The sequence below is a fragment of the Neofelis nebulosa genome, chromosome X (assembly GCF_028018385.1).
Source record: "Neofelis nebulosa isolate mNeoNeb1 chromosome X, mNeoNeb1.pri, whole genome shotgun sequence".
Lineage (NCBI taxonomy): Eukaryota > Metazoa > Chordata > Mammalia > Carnivora > Felidae > Neofelis > Neofelis nebulosa.
In genome coordinates this window covers 86025405-86041125 of record NC_080800.1, presented here as the reverse complement: position 1 = coordinate 86041125, position 15721 = coordinate 86025405, and the positions used below count along the sequence as shown (strand labels likewise).

General features: G+C 37.7%; 1 protein-coding gene across 1 annotated transcript in view; it reads right to left on the bottom strand.

Moving 5' to 3' along the window:
• IL1RAPL2 (interleukin 1 receptor accessory protein like 2) overlaps positions 1-15721 on the bottom strand; it is a 1151998-nt gene that overhangs the window by 126530 nt on the left and 1009747 nt on the right. The gene's annotated exons all lie outside the window — the stretch shown is intronic.

Genomic DNA, 15721 nt, shown 5'->3' with positions numbered 1-15721 from the left:
TTTCTTTTGGGAATGAAATCTGAAGAGTTTGCCTATGGGAACCAAGGTTAGCTCTTGAATGGGATAAGTCAGGCTTTTCTCTACATAGCTGATATAAAATGTTTGTCTCTTTCCTGTCCTTCAAAGATAATTAGTACATGTGCAGAAGCCTAGGAAAACTGGAGTGATGGAACCCAGAAAGAGGACTGAATGACACTTCACTGATGTGGGAAATCTTTTTTTTTATTATTTTGCTTGCCTGTACAAGGTGAATGATCCCTTTTTTGTTTAATCCTAAGGTATTTAAAAATCTATAAATCTATATAATTCACAAAAATAAATAACTTTTATTTAGGCACTAATGTTGAAAACATTGTAAAATCACAAAGAAATCAACTAATTATGAGGTGTAATAAATATCAAACAATATTAGATAATTTTACAGGTATTTGAATTGAATCATAAAACTAAGTTGTTTTCATTGTTTTAGATTTTAAGTCAGGGCAAGTTTATAAACTATCCTATATTTTGCACCCCATCTTTGCTCAAAGAAGCAAAAACCCATTTTGAAAAAAAAACACAAGAAAGAGATAAAAAATAAATTCAATAAATATGGTCAGCTAGTGAATATTTTATTTCAGTTACTCAGTAAACAATTAACAGTGAAATTAATCTCTTCTAATCTGTTCAAAATGAAAGAAAACATCTTACTGTTTGTTGTTTTCATAAAAACAAATAATCTTAAATAGTATTACAGTGGATATAACTTTAAAAATTCAAGTATTTTAGAAATCTATCCAGAAAAATATAACAAATTTTCTCTTATAGCTTGGCTTTATTCTTTCATATGATAGGAGAAAAACAGTACATCATACTGCTGTATAAAGGTGGGTAAACTGTACACACACACACACACACACACACACAATAAGGGCTCATTAAACTTCCTTTTATCTAAGGAAAATTATAACCACTCGGGACAAGGGTCCAGGTTTGAAAATCCATTGTGCTTTCAATAAGATAAAGGATAAAGACATATGATTATTTCAATAGATGCAGAAAAACCCTTTGACAAAGTGCAACATCCATTCATGGTAAAAACCTTCAACAAAGTAAGTTTAGCGAGAACACACTTCAGTGTAACAAAAGACATATATGAAAACCCCACAGCGAACATCACAGTCAATGGGGAAAAACAGAGCTTTTCCCCTAAGGTCAGGAACAAGACAAGGATGTCCACTCTCACCACTTTTATTGAACACAGAAGTAGGAATCCTAGCCACAGAAATTAGACAACCACAACATACATACATACATACATACATGACATCCAAATCAGTAAGGAAGAAGTAAAACTTTCTACTATTTGTAGATAACATGATAGTCTAGAAAACCTGAAAGATTCCACCAAAAAACTACTGGAACTGATAAATTAATTCAGTAAAATTGCAGGATACAAAGTCAATGTGCAGATCTCTTGCATTTCTATCACTAATAATGAGGCAGCACAAAGAGAAATTAAGAAAACAATTCCATATACAATTTCACCAAAACCCATAAGATACCTAGGAATAAACTTAACCAAAGAGGTAAAAGATCTGTACTCTGAATACTAGAGATCACTTATGAAAGAAATTGAAAAGGACACAAAGAAATGGAAAGATATTCCGTGCCCATGGGTTGAAAGAAAAAATATTGTTAAAATGTCTATACTACCCAAATGGGCTATCTGCACATTTAATGCAATTCCTATCAAATTCCAACAGTTTTTGTCACATAACTAGAACAAACAATCCTAAAATTTATATGGAACCACAAAAGACCCCGAATTGCCAAAGCAGTTTTGGAAAAGGAAAAACAAAGCTGGAGATATCACAGTTCTGGACTTCATGTTATATTACAAAGCTGTAGTGATGTAAACAGTATGGTGCTGGCACAAAAATAGATAAATAGATCAAAAGAACAGACTAGAAAACGGAGAAATAAACCCACAATTATGTGGTCAATTAATATTTGACAAAGCAGGAAAGAATATCCAAGGGGAAAAAGACAGCCTCTCCAGCAAATGGTCAGCTACATGAAAAATAATGAAACTGAACCACTTTCTTACACTATACACAAAAATAAAATCAAAATGGATTAAAGACATAAATGTGATACCTGAAAACATAAAAATCTTGGAAGAGAACACAGGCAATAATGTTCCTGATGGTGTTAGTCATAGCAATATTTTTCTAGATATATCTCCTGAGGCAAGAGGAAATAAAAGCAAAAATAAATTACTGGGACTACATAAAAAAAAAAAGCATCTGTACTGTGAAGAAAACAATCAACAAAACTAAAATGCAATCTGTGGAATAGGAGAAGATATTTGCAAATGGTATATTTGATACAGGATTATTATCCAAAATATATAAAGAACTTATAATACTAACCACCCAATAAACAAATATTCCATTTAAGAAATGGGAAGATTACATGAAGAAACTTTTTTCCAAAGAAGACATTCAAATGGCTAACAGAAGCATAAATGGATGCTGAACATTGGGGTGCCTGGGTGGCTCAGTTGGTTAAGCGCCCAACTCTTGATTTTGGCTCAGGTCATGATCTCATGGTTCATGTGACTAAGCTACACATCGTGCTCTTTGTTGACAGTGTGAGGCTTACTTGGGATTCTCTCTCTCCCACTCTCTGCCCCTCTCTAGCTTGCGTGGATTCTCTCTCTCTCTCTCTCTCTCTCTCTCTCTCAAAATAAACTTTAAAAAACTGTTTAAAAAAGATGTGAATATCAGTCATCATCAGGGAAATGCAAATCAAAACTTCAATGAGATATCACATCACACCTGTCAGAATGGCTAAAATCAAAAACACAAGGGAAAAAAAAACACAAGAAACAAGTGTTGGTGTGCATGTGGAGAGAAAGGAACCCTCTTGCAATGGAGGTTCCTCAAAAAGTTAAAAATAGAACTATCCTATGAACCAGTGATAGTCCTACTGAATATTTACTCCCAAGATACAAAAAAGAAAAACTAATTCAAAGGGATGCATGCACCCCTATGTCTATAGCAGTATTACTTACAATATCCAAATTATGGAAGCAGCCCAAGTGGCCATCAATCAATGAATGGATAAAGAAGATGTGATATATATATATATATATATATATATATATATATATATATATATATATACAATGGAATGTTACATGGCCATAAAAAGAATGAAATCTTGCCATTTTCAACAACATGGATGGAGCTAAAGAACATTATGCTAAGTGAAATAAGTCAATGAGAGAAAGACAAATAACCATAACATTTCACTCATATGTGGAATTTTGGAAACAAAACAAAAGAGCATAGGGAAAAAATAAAGAGAGAGGCAAACCAAGAAACAGACTCAACCATAGAGAGGCAACCTCTTGGTTACCAGAGGGGAGGTGAATCAGGGGGGTGGATAAAATAGGTGATGGAGATTAAGGAGTACACTTCTCATGATGAGTGCTGAGTGTTGTATGGGATTGTTGAATCACTATATTGTTCACCTGAAACTAATATAATACTGAATGTTAAATATACTGGTATTAAAATAAAAATATACAATTAGGCTCAAGGAGAATTTAGAACAAATTGCTAGATGATAGACTCATAATAAATTAAATACATATAGGAATATATAGGGATGCCCTTAATATTTTGAGGTTGATATTATGGATAGCATCATCCTACTACAACCATATTTATCTTGATGGTCTTGTCAAGAATAGCATGATTGAGACAGAAAGAGAGAGAGTAAGAGCAAGAGTGAGAGTGACAGCAAGCATGAGAGCAAAAGTGAGAGCAAGAGTGTGCACAGGCAGAGGTAAAAAGAGAGAGAGAGCACCCAAGTGCAAACACAGTTGCATTAGCAAGGGTAATAATAAATTTTGTAGGGCCTATAGATATGACAAGGAAATTGGCTTTATGTACAAAATTTAAAAAACACTAAAATTGTTTTAATGGTTAAGAATATTATTGGAAAGTTATGTATAATGTATGTGTGATCCATGAGTCTAGGGCAGGTCAGAAATAGAACAAACAACATTCTGGACAGTGAGTTGTTGCTTTCTTTAGAACAAAGAATGTGCTTCTTGTACAGCTAAATCCAGAACTTTTGATTTGAGAGATAGAGGAATCCATGATATCCTTTGCCAAACTTGTCAACTATATACTCTGTTAAAGGGAAGGAGAAAACCAAAGAGCATCATGAGCTAAAGGTATTGTCATAAAGGCCAGTAAAAAACAAGGTACCACTTATTAACAGACACCCAAATGAGTGATGGGTTAGGTCTTATGGTCCTCACCTTGCAAGAAAAAAAACAAAAACAAAAACAAAGATAAGGCATGCACTCAAAGAGAAAAAAAATGAGATAACCACTAGACAATATACTCTTTGCAGACACATATCCATAGCTTAGTCATTTTGGGTTTCCCAGAACATCTGATGAACTGCTTTACACAAAACAGGTAATCAATAAATATGTTTTGTCTTTCTTCCGTTGAATAATAGTAGAAAACTAGGCTGTCATATGAAGACTTACTATTAAGGTATGGTGATTCTTTTACTGTCATCCATATACTCTCCATTCCAAAACAACAACAACAAAAAAAACAAATAATGGGAACACGTATATGTAGAACTCTTATTCCTTTCTTCTCTTTATACCTACTCCCTCTACAATGACAAAAAGATAAAAAAAATGAGGGTGCACCTTGGTGGTTTAGTCAGTTAAGGGTTCAACTTTTGATTTTGGCTCAGGTAATGATCTCATGGCTCATGAGTTTGGGCCTCACAGTGCAGAGCCTGCTTGGGATTCTCTCTTTCCCTCTTTCTGCCCCTCCCCTGTTCATGCGTACACATACTCTCTCAAAATAAACATTTTTAAAAAGATAAAAAAAATGAGTACAAAAAAATTAACGACATAGGTCAACTTCCCAATATATCAACTAAGACAAAAACTTGATAATTGCAAAGATGAGAGAAATTTTGGTACATCTTTCAGATATGCCATGTTAATACCAATGATTTAATTCCTTAATCAACAGTTATCATTTTTAGAGGACTTAAAATCAGAAAAGAAAACATATCATTGCTACACATTCTACTGTCTGATTCATGCTTTTTCAAAGACCCAGATTTATGGCTGAAATGGTAAATCAATTCTCTCCATCAAAAGTGTGTTCTATTTTGTACCCTGACATTGAAGTAATACAGATTAGTTGCAAAATAAGATGAGTTTATTCATAACACTTTTGCAGCCAAATATGTCCACTGGAACATAAGAGCAACATTGTCTGGACAATATTATAAAGCCAACAAGCCAAAAATTACAAAGTAATTGGAAGTAAAGAAGACAATCTCAGAATTAGAAGATAAATGGTTATTTTTTAATTAAAGAAATACACACACACACACATACATATATAGCACGGGATGGGTTGGAATGAGGGGATAGGATGTAGCATGGTAGGAGAGATGAGATGTCCTATGAATTTGTGCTGTGACAGACTAAATATTTGTGCTTGATGCTTGAGTCCTGGCTTTGATCCCACTATATATTTTTGTCTTCAGGACAGAAAAGTAATACATGGACGCTTGTTAGGAAGAGAATCATTGGCTCAGTAGATCAGGGGTATGGCATAATGTTTCTTTCCTTATGTGTGGCTTACAGCAGTAGGAAGTATGCAAATAAAGTTCTAATGAAAATAATTCATCTTGCATGGTCCTACTGAAGAAGTTTCTCTCTCAGAACCACACGAGGATTTTCCACCATTTCAGTTATTTCTAACATTTCTTGAAACGGACAAGATTTGATACAGCTTCAAAGGCAAGCTACTTATAAATTTGTCCTTGAATTAATATAGACACACTCCATGTTAATACTGAATATTAAATATGACCTTCATTCAAAATATCAAAGAAAATCCTCTCTTCATTTCCAGTTTAAACCTTCCTTTCTCACAGGCTAAGGGAAGTGATTAAAGGAGATAAAAGAAAAGTGGAATTTGAGCCTATGAAGTATTCACCTAGAGAGGACATAAATGTTCTAATAGAAAAACCAAATTTTGCTTCTCCATTTTGGTAGGGGAGAGGGAGACCTAATTTCTGTCTTCCACTGGCCCCTAGACATGTTGACAAGAGTTTGTAATACATCACAAAATTTTCTGGATTGAAGATTTCAAAAGATCTGAGCATTCATTTTCAGCCATCATCTCAAATGTCAAAGGATGACTAACTCACATTCAAGTCGCTGGAATCTCCAGGGCTTGCTTTTGACATTTCTGTGGTTTCTTTCTTATTCCTGGATCAAGCTGGGCACATTTGAAGGATGTTACTTGTAGCTCTATAACTCTTTAAGGAATATGTATGTACAGTATTTGTGTGTGTACATACACACACATTGTGAAAGTTACAAAATAAGGCCTCAAAATCAATTTATAAAGGAGATTGATATTCAGCCTCCTGACATATTCCCCCAAATAATATGCACAGGCAATCACACATATACATGAAATATACTAGATGGTCCTGTTCTCTTAAAACATTTAATCTCAGAAAGGAAGCTGTATTTATTTTGAGAAATTCTGAAGACATATCTTAAATTTCATATGGATAATATTTGTTTGAAGGTGAAAAAGGGAAAACATTTTTTTTTCTATCTAGGTTTTTAATTGCTCTACTTCCTGGAGAAAATATACATCATGACTGTCTACCTCATTTAAAGAAAAAAAAATTCCCAGCAAAAAGGAAGGAAGGAAGAAAGTCAGGAAAAGAAAATGACTGATACCACAAAGCATAAAATGTCATTTTTATATCAGATATGTTGTGAATCCCTTTGCCTGGATTCACAAACTCACTGCGTTTCCAAAAGTTTCGATTTTATACAGCATCTGCAATGTGCCATTACTTTACCAAGCAATGGGTAAAGGCTCTGCTTTATTTCTATTTTTCTGTTCTGTTACATTCTCATGCATTTTTAAAAAATGTTTTTATTTATTTTTGAGACAGAGAGAGAGAGAGAGAGAGAGAGAGAGAGAGAATGAGTGGGGGAGGGGCAGAGAGAGGGAGACAGAATCCAAAGCAGGCTCCAGGCTCTGAGCTGACAGCAGAGAGCCAGATGTGAGGCTCAAACTCGTGAACCATGAGATCATGACCTGACTGAAGTCGGACATTTAACGGACTGAGCCACCCAGGCACCCCTCATGTACTTTTTTAATGCCAGGCATAAATGGCAAAACACACACACACACACACACACACACACACACACACACACACACAATAAGAACAAGGACAATTACTCCAAAATCTGAAAGGACGGTATTTTCTAAGGATCCCAAAGGTTTTTTTTTCCCCATTCCAGTATTACACAGTGCTACTTAGTTTAGCACCATGTTGGTATTGTTGGTCTTTTGGATTGTTTGGCTCTTAATTTTCTTACTGACCTTTATTACATTGTCCTCTATTAGTGTGCATTTACTCTGGTCTTCCCATCTAGATTGTAAGCAGAGGTAATATTTTCTCCTTCCCTTTTCTCCCTCATAGATCACAGCATGGTATTGGCTATTCAGGAGGTAGCCAATAAAAATTTGTTAATGAAGTGATAACATACCATTGGTGTCACAAGATACAACTTCACCAGATTCTGATCACCTTTCTGATGCTTCCTTTCCCTTGCTTTGTTTTGCCTTTCTTTTCTTCTTTCTTTCCTTCCTTAGGGTATATTATATTTATTGTGGGCCTACTACGTAGTTTGCATTATATTGGCATAAAAATTAGTATAAGTCACCGATTTTTCCTTTCAACGAGCTTACAGTTTAATCAGGGAAATAATATTTACATGAGAAACTATTAAGTAAGATTTAGTGTCTCAACGAATGGTAAAGACAGTAAGTGTTGTGAATTCAGAGAAGGGGACATTATTGGGCTTCATTTAGTTAAAAGAGGTCTCTTAGAAGAGAAGCTATTAGAAATGAGCTCTGGAACAATAATATATGCCTCACAGTGTTCTTGCAAATACCAAGTAGGCTAATGAATTTGAAGGCTTAAACATGGCAAATAATCAACAAGTAGCATTTATAATGATACTATGATGATGGAAAAAAGATGAAAAAGAGGACTGGTCAGGAGAGGCTTGCAACATTTAGGTAGTAGAAAGCACCTAAGGAAACAGTAGATTTTAGGATAAGTATGGCATGATGGAAACAGTAAAGTTAAAATAGAAGACTCATTGTGAGGAATAAAAATAACAGAGGGGGAAGGTCCATGTCAAGATTTAGGAGGACTTTGAGTGTCAGGTCAATGCATTAAGACTTACTTTTCTACAGGTGAGGAGCCCTTGGCATTTGATGGATTCTTATTGCAGTCTAACGGTTCTTTAGGCCCTTTCACTAAGACAGGCATACCATTACCTATATTTCCCCAACGTGACTCAGTGAAAGAAAGATTTAGACAATCAAATGAAAGTTTTTATCTAAAGTTGTCTGTTAAGTGGGTCGACAGTTTCTCTTTATAATGCCAGCCTCTTACCTCTTGCCTTAGAATGACTGAGCCAAATGGTTATTTTGATATAGACAGAGCAAATGTGGCTTCAAAGACATACACTTAGTGAATGCCAAGTGAAAATATTATGGATTACACTGAAATTATTACTGTATGGTATCACATTCTCCCATGTTGCCTCACATCCTGAAACTATAAAACAATAATTAGCTATTAAATTGGCCTCAAACACCGAATATGCCAAGTGTTATGCAAAGCCTCCACATGCTCTCAAAAGATCTTTACAGGAGAGTGAACAGAAAACTGAAAAGTGGAAGAATCAGCAAAAGGAGAAAATAAACAGTTGGAAAAGAAAGGAAGAGCAGTGGGGCAGAACCACAGTTTTCAATAATCTAAGCTGATAAAAAAATCATACAATAAATTTCCATAATTGGGAATAACTGAGAAATTGAAACTTCATTAGGCGGAAGTATAATGCAAAAAAGCACATTGTAAAACTAGCACATTAGAGAACGTGATGCAAATAAAGATACAGGGATCATAGAATCATAGAATTGAAGAAAAATCTTGAGATATCCTTTTGCCCATATTTCTCATTTTAATTTCACCTCAATTATCTCAGACAAGAGAGAATCTATCCTGTTTGAAAGCAAAATGTAAAACATCCCAGGAGTAATTTCATAACTTCCATAGTGATGTATTCTGATGTTTGACAGCTTTCACTGCCAGTACATTCTTTCTTAAACTTTCTCATTCTATAGTTTTATTTCCTGTGGCACCGCCCTCACTTCAGATGGGGAGCATCTGGTCCTAATGATTGCCCTTCAGGTCCTAGAAGATCATTACTCAATCACCTCTTAGCCAGCTTTTCTATGGGCTGAACAATCTCAATTCCCTTTGGTTTTCTCTTCTTCAGTTTATTTCCCTGCTGTTTATCATTTCTTCTCTGGGATAGATTTATAATAAGAAAAACAATCTTGCTGTATTTCATTCCAAATAATCATGCAATTAAAGTTATAACTTAAAAAAAAAAAGAGTGTATATCCGCTTAGGCTTCTAAGGCCAAGAATATTTTAAAAATTAGTCTTTTTTTTTTCTTTTCTCGATGACAAATGCCAGTGGAAAATCTTACTTAACCTAAAAAAAAAACAGTATTTCTCTAAGGAGTTGAACTGTGCAGAACTATTTTTGCTGTGGACAGAGATCAACCTTCCCCCCCCCCCCACCCCGTCTTCATGGGTAAATCGTATAGTTACATAAAAGGAAAAATTTCTCAAAGTGCCACTGACATAGGAAGTTTTACCAACTTATATAGCCTCAGGCAAGGGTTATATTCCTGAACTCTGAACCCACCTTTCCTAGTTCTTCTCAGTATCACAAATGAAGCTAATAATGGAGGAAAATCTCCAGGCTCTCAAATGATAAAGTAACATTCTTTCTAAAACCTAGGGGGAAAGTACTGTCAGAGGGTTCAGAAAGTCATAATTTTAAAATATAGTAAGTCATCTGTGAATGGCTAACTCACCCCCTGAAATTCAGATGATAGTTTTATGAATTGTTTCTAAGGCAATATAATTTGCCAACATAATTGTATACTATGCCATTTATAAAGTCTTGATTTGTCTCTTCACTTGGAAGCCGAACCCCTAGGCCACTGTTAGAATTAGGCATAAGTTCTATATTAAAGAGGGCAAGATTATCATGTGAACTTTTTAGTTTAATTCTATTACATGGCCACTGAGTTCCTTGTGAATCTTAGCCATTTGGATTTGTGGAATCATGTCCTCTATAAAGAGAAGTTTTGCACATTAGATTAATAATCTTTTTTAAAGATTTTATTTTTAAGTACTCTCTACTCCCAATGTGGGGCTTGAATTCATAACTCCAAGATCAAGAGTTGTATGCTCCACCAACTGAGCCAGCCAGGTGCCCCTATACAAGTTAGATTATATGGCCTCAGTGAAGGCACATTATAATGGAAGGGTATAAGAGCCCACAACATATTAGAACTCAAGTATTAAAATTCTGTTCCATTCAGCAGAAACAAAACTGAGCTAATTAACATTTTGCTTACAATTTGGAATTATTTCCTAAAAGTGAGATATCTAAGGACAAAACAGAATGATTGTTTCCAACAATTGTTATGAAAAAAATTATTCCAACTACCTCCTCTACTACCATCAATAAAAAAATGACAACTTTGACTTTTCTCAAGGCTCTTAACAAGTCTCATTCAATACTGATAGGGTAGGAATATTAAAAATCTATGATCTCACAAGCAGACCAAATTCTGAATTCTCGTATCATGTCAAAATCTGTCAGATGTTGAAAACCAAAATGTCTTATTCCCAGAAACATATGGAAATCTAGAGGAATGATTAACTCATTACATTTAACTAAAAAGGATTTATTGACCATTTGCTCAGCATCCAGCCCTGGATGTGGTGGAAAATGCAAAAGTATATGGCAAGGTCTTTAATATGAGGGAGTTTATGAAGACCACACCTGAACATCTTGAAGGTCAGGGGCCAGTGACTTCTTTAGTTCTGTGTGGTTGTCAATAAAGTTAAGCCATAGTAAGTTCAGAGAGGCTTAAAGCACAAGCAGAAAAAAAAAGCAAGATTGAGGGATAGTAGAAGACCTAGGAGAGTATGAAAAGACAGAAGAAAGATTGTATGAGACTGAAAAATAAAATAAGGTACAAAATATGGGGAGGTGAGGGAGACTTAGTTAGGAAAAGGAAAGGCCACGTTGGGGACTTAAAGTTTAGGCTGCCTCCCGTCTTTAATTAATAGCCACAGCAACTTTAAAAGTGTTGTATTCCTGGGGCCCTTGGATGACTTTTTTTTTTTTTTAATTTTTTTTTCAACGTTTTTTATTTATTTATTTATTTTTTTTTGGGACAGAGAGAGACAGAGCATGAACGGGGGAGGGGCAGAGAGAGAGAGGGAGACACAGAATCAGAAACAGGCTCCAGGCTCTGAGCTATCAGCCCAGAGCCTGACGCGGGGCTCGAACTCATGACCCGCGCGATCGTGACCTGGCTGAAGTCGGATGCTTAACCGACTGCGCCACCCAGGCGCCCCCTTGGATGACTTTTTTAGTTAGGCCCCCAACTCTACGTTTTGGGTCAGGTCATGATTTCACAGTTCTTGAGATCAAGCCCCACATTGGGCTCTGTGCTGACAGTGTGGAGCCTACTTGGGATTCTCTCTCCTCTCTCTCTGACCCGCCCCTGCTCATTCTCTCTCTCAGTTTCTCTCTGAACAGTTTCTCTCTTTCTCAAAGTGAATAAACATTTTTTTTTAAAGTGTTGTATTCTTTAAGTCAAAAGGCAAGATCCACAAATGGATTAACTGTGATTCTGTGCTGAAGCCAGTGGAAAGAAAGAAAAAGGACAGGGACTTTAGCATGCTCGAATCCCTTCAACTGCCTATCACAAGGTCAAGGTCTTAGAACTACCTAAGCTTGCATTGAGAATGAATCTTGCCTTCTCATTGCATAAAACATTGAGGCTTGAATAGTGTTGGACCATCTTTTCTCTTATTAGGGAGGCTAAATTTCAGTAAGTGACTTGGCTATTATATTGCCCCTTGAGAAGCAGCTCTGGGTTTGTTTGTTTATTCATTCCTGAAATTGGATTCCGGATGCTGGAGAGAGGAGGGGCTGTTTTCTGAGGAAATTAGAGACTGTGTCAGGGCAGCATGTCCTCACCATCCTTCTCCATTTGCTGTGAAGGAGGATCAGATGGGATGATGGATAGTTGTGGTGTTCACGGATGTTGAATATGCCTTATCTGAATTCTCAGCAATTAGGGCTATTCATTTTTAACCTTTTGGCTACACTATACATTTCACCAGATGTACCAGAAGCACTGACTAAATTTGTCTTTACTTCTCTGTTGCCTCCTTTTTGCCTGAAAACTTTCCCTCAGATACAGATGTGTTCTATTTAAAAAGATTCTGTGGACACATTTCAAAGTATAGTTATGGAATACACCACTTTTTTTCTCCTTATCACAATTAGGTTTCTGTATAAAAAACGCTATGCAAATTCTTTGGGCTGCTTTTCTGGAGATACACATTTCCTTTAAAGAGTTCTTTATTCCTTTATAAGAATTCTTATTCCATAACTGGATGAGATCCTTGCATAAAATCCTTCTCAGTCTCCATTCTTCCATTCCAGACGATATAGGTAAAACACTCCCATGTCATCATACAATTGCAGAACCTCACTCAGAGAAAACTAGAGACCATTTAGTTATCTTCATCACAGAGGTCAGGAAATCAAGACCCAGAGAGGAGGGAGGGAGGGAAGATGGCGGCGTAGGAGGACGCTGGGCTCACCGCGCGTCCTGCTGATCACTTAGATTCCACCTACACCTGCCTAGAGAACCCAGAAAACCGCCAGAGGATTGGCAGAGCGGAGTCTCCAGAGCCAAGCGCAGACGAGAGGCCCACGGAAGAGGGTGGGAAGGGCAGCGAGGCGGTGCGCGCTCCACGGACTGGCAGGAGGGAGCCGGGGCGGAGGGGCGGCTCGCCAGCCAAGCAGAGCCCCCGAGTCTGGCTGGCAAAAGCGGAGGGGCCAGACGGACTGTGTTCCGACAGCAAGCGCGACTTAGCGTCTGGGAGGTCATAAGTTAACAGCTCTGCTCAGAAAGCGGGAAGGCTGGAGGACAAAGGGAGGGAGAGCTGCTGAGTCCCCGGACGGCAGAGCTCAGCTTGGCGGGGAACAAAGGCGCTTGCCAGCGCCATCTACCCCGCCCATCCCCCAGCCAAAATCCCAAAGGGAACCAGTTCCTGCCAGGGAACTTGCTGGCGCCGAGCAAACACCCAACTCTGTGCTTCTGCGGAGCCAAACCTCCGGCAGCGGTTCTGACTCCCTCCCACTGCCACAGGGCCCCTCCTGAAGTGGATCACCGAAGGAGAAGCGAGCTAAGCCTGCCTCTCCCGCCCCCGTGCACCTTGCCTACCCACCCCAGCTAATAGGCCAGATCCCCAGCACCACAAGACTGGCAGTGTGCAAGTAGCCGAGATGGGCCATGACACCCCACAGTGAATCCCGCTCCTAGGAGAGGGGAAGAGAAGGTACACACCAGTCTGACTGTGGCCCCAGTGGTGGGCTGGGGGCAGACATCAGGTCTGACTGTGGCCCCGCCCACCAACTCCAGTTATTCAAGACTGCACAAGAGAAGTGCCCTGCAGGTCTGCACCACTCTAGGGACTATCCAAAATGACCAAACGGAAGAATTCCCCTCAAAAGAATCTCCAGGAAATAACAACAGCTAACGAACTGATCAAAAATGATTTAAAGAATATAACAGAAAGTGAATTTAGAATAATAGTCATAAAATTAATCGCTGGGCTTGAAAACAGTATACAGGACAGCAGAGAATCTCTTGCCACAGAGATCAAGGGACTAATGAACAGTCATGAGGAGCTGAAAAGCACTTTAAACGAAATGCAAAACAAAATGGAAACCACGACAGCTCGGATTGAAGAGGCAGAGGAGAGAATAGGTGAACTAGAAGATAAAGTTATGGAAAAAGAGGAAGCTGAGAGAAAGAGAGATAAAAAAATCCAGGAGTATGAGGGGAAAATTAGAGAACTAAGTGATACACTAAGAAGAAATAATATACGCATACTTGGTATCCCAGAGGAGGAAGAGAGAGGGAAAGGTGCTGAAGGGGTACTTGAAGAAATTATAGCTGAGAACTTCCCTGAACTGGGGAAGGAAAAAGGCATTGAAATCCAAGAGGCACAGAGAACTCCCTTCAGACGTAACTTGAATCGATCTTCTGCACGACATATCATAGTGAAACTGGCAAAATACAAGGATAAAGAGAAAATTCTGAAAGCAGCAAGGGATAAACGTGCCCTCACATATAAAGGGAGACCTATAAGACTCGTGACTGATCTCTCCTTTGAAACTTGGCAGGCCAGAAAGGCTTGGCACGATATCTTCAGTGTGCTAAACAGAAAAAATATGCAGCCGAGAATCCTTTATCCAGCAAGTCTGTCATTTAGAAGAGAAGGAGAGATAAAGGTCTTCCCAAACAAACAAAAACTGAAGGAATTTGTCACCACGAAACCAGCCCTACAAGAGATCCTAAGGGGGATCCTGTGAGACAAAGTACCAGAGACATCACTACAAGCATAAAACATACAGACATCACAATGACTCTAAACCCGTATCTTTCTATAATAACACTGAATGTAAATGGATTAAATGCGCCAACCAAAAGACATAGGGTATCAGAATGGATAAAAAAACAAGACCCATCTATTTGCTGTCTACAAGAGACTCATTTTAGATCTGAGGACACCTTTAGACTGAGAGTGAGGGGATGGAGAAACATTTATCATGCTACTAGAAGCCAAAAGAAAGCTGGAGTAGCCATACTTATATCAGACAAACTAGACTTTAAATTAAAGGCTGTAACAAGAGAGGAAGAAGGGCATTATATAATAATTACAGGGTCTATCCATCAGGAAGAGCTAACAATTATAAATGTCTATGCGCCAAATACCGGAGCCCCCAGATATATAAAACAGTTACTCATAAACATAAGCAACCTTATTGATAAGAATGTGGTCATTGCAGGGGACTTTAACACCCCACTTACAGAAATGGATAGATCATCTAGACACAGTCAATAAAGAAACAAGGGCCCTGAATGATACATTGGATCAGATGGACTTGACAGATATATTTAGAACTCTGCATCCCAAAGCAACAGAATATACTTTCTTCTCGAGTGCACATGGAACATTCTCCAAGATAGATCATATACTGGGTCACAAAACAGCTCTTCATAAGTTTACAAGAATTGAAATTACACCATGCATACTTTCAGACCACAATGCTATGAAGCTTGAAATCAACCACAGGAAAAAGTCTGGAAAACCTCCAAAAGCATGGAGGTTAAAGAACACCCTACTAACGAATGAGTGGGTCAACCAGGCAATGAGAGAAGAAATTAAAAAATATATGGAAACAAACGAAAATGAAAATACAACAATCCAAACGCTTTGGGATGCAGCGAAGGCAGTCCTGAGAGGAAAATACATTGCAATCCAGGCCTATCTCAAGAAACAAGAAAAATTCCAAATACAAAATCTAACAGCACACCTAAAGGAAATAGAAGCAGAACAGCAAAGGCAGCCTAAACCCAGCAGAAGAAGAGAAATCATAAAGATCAGAG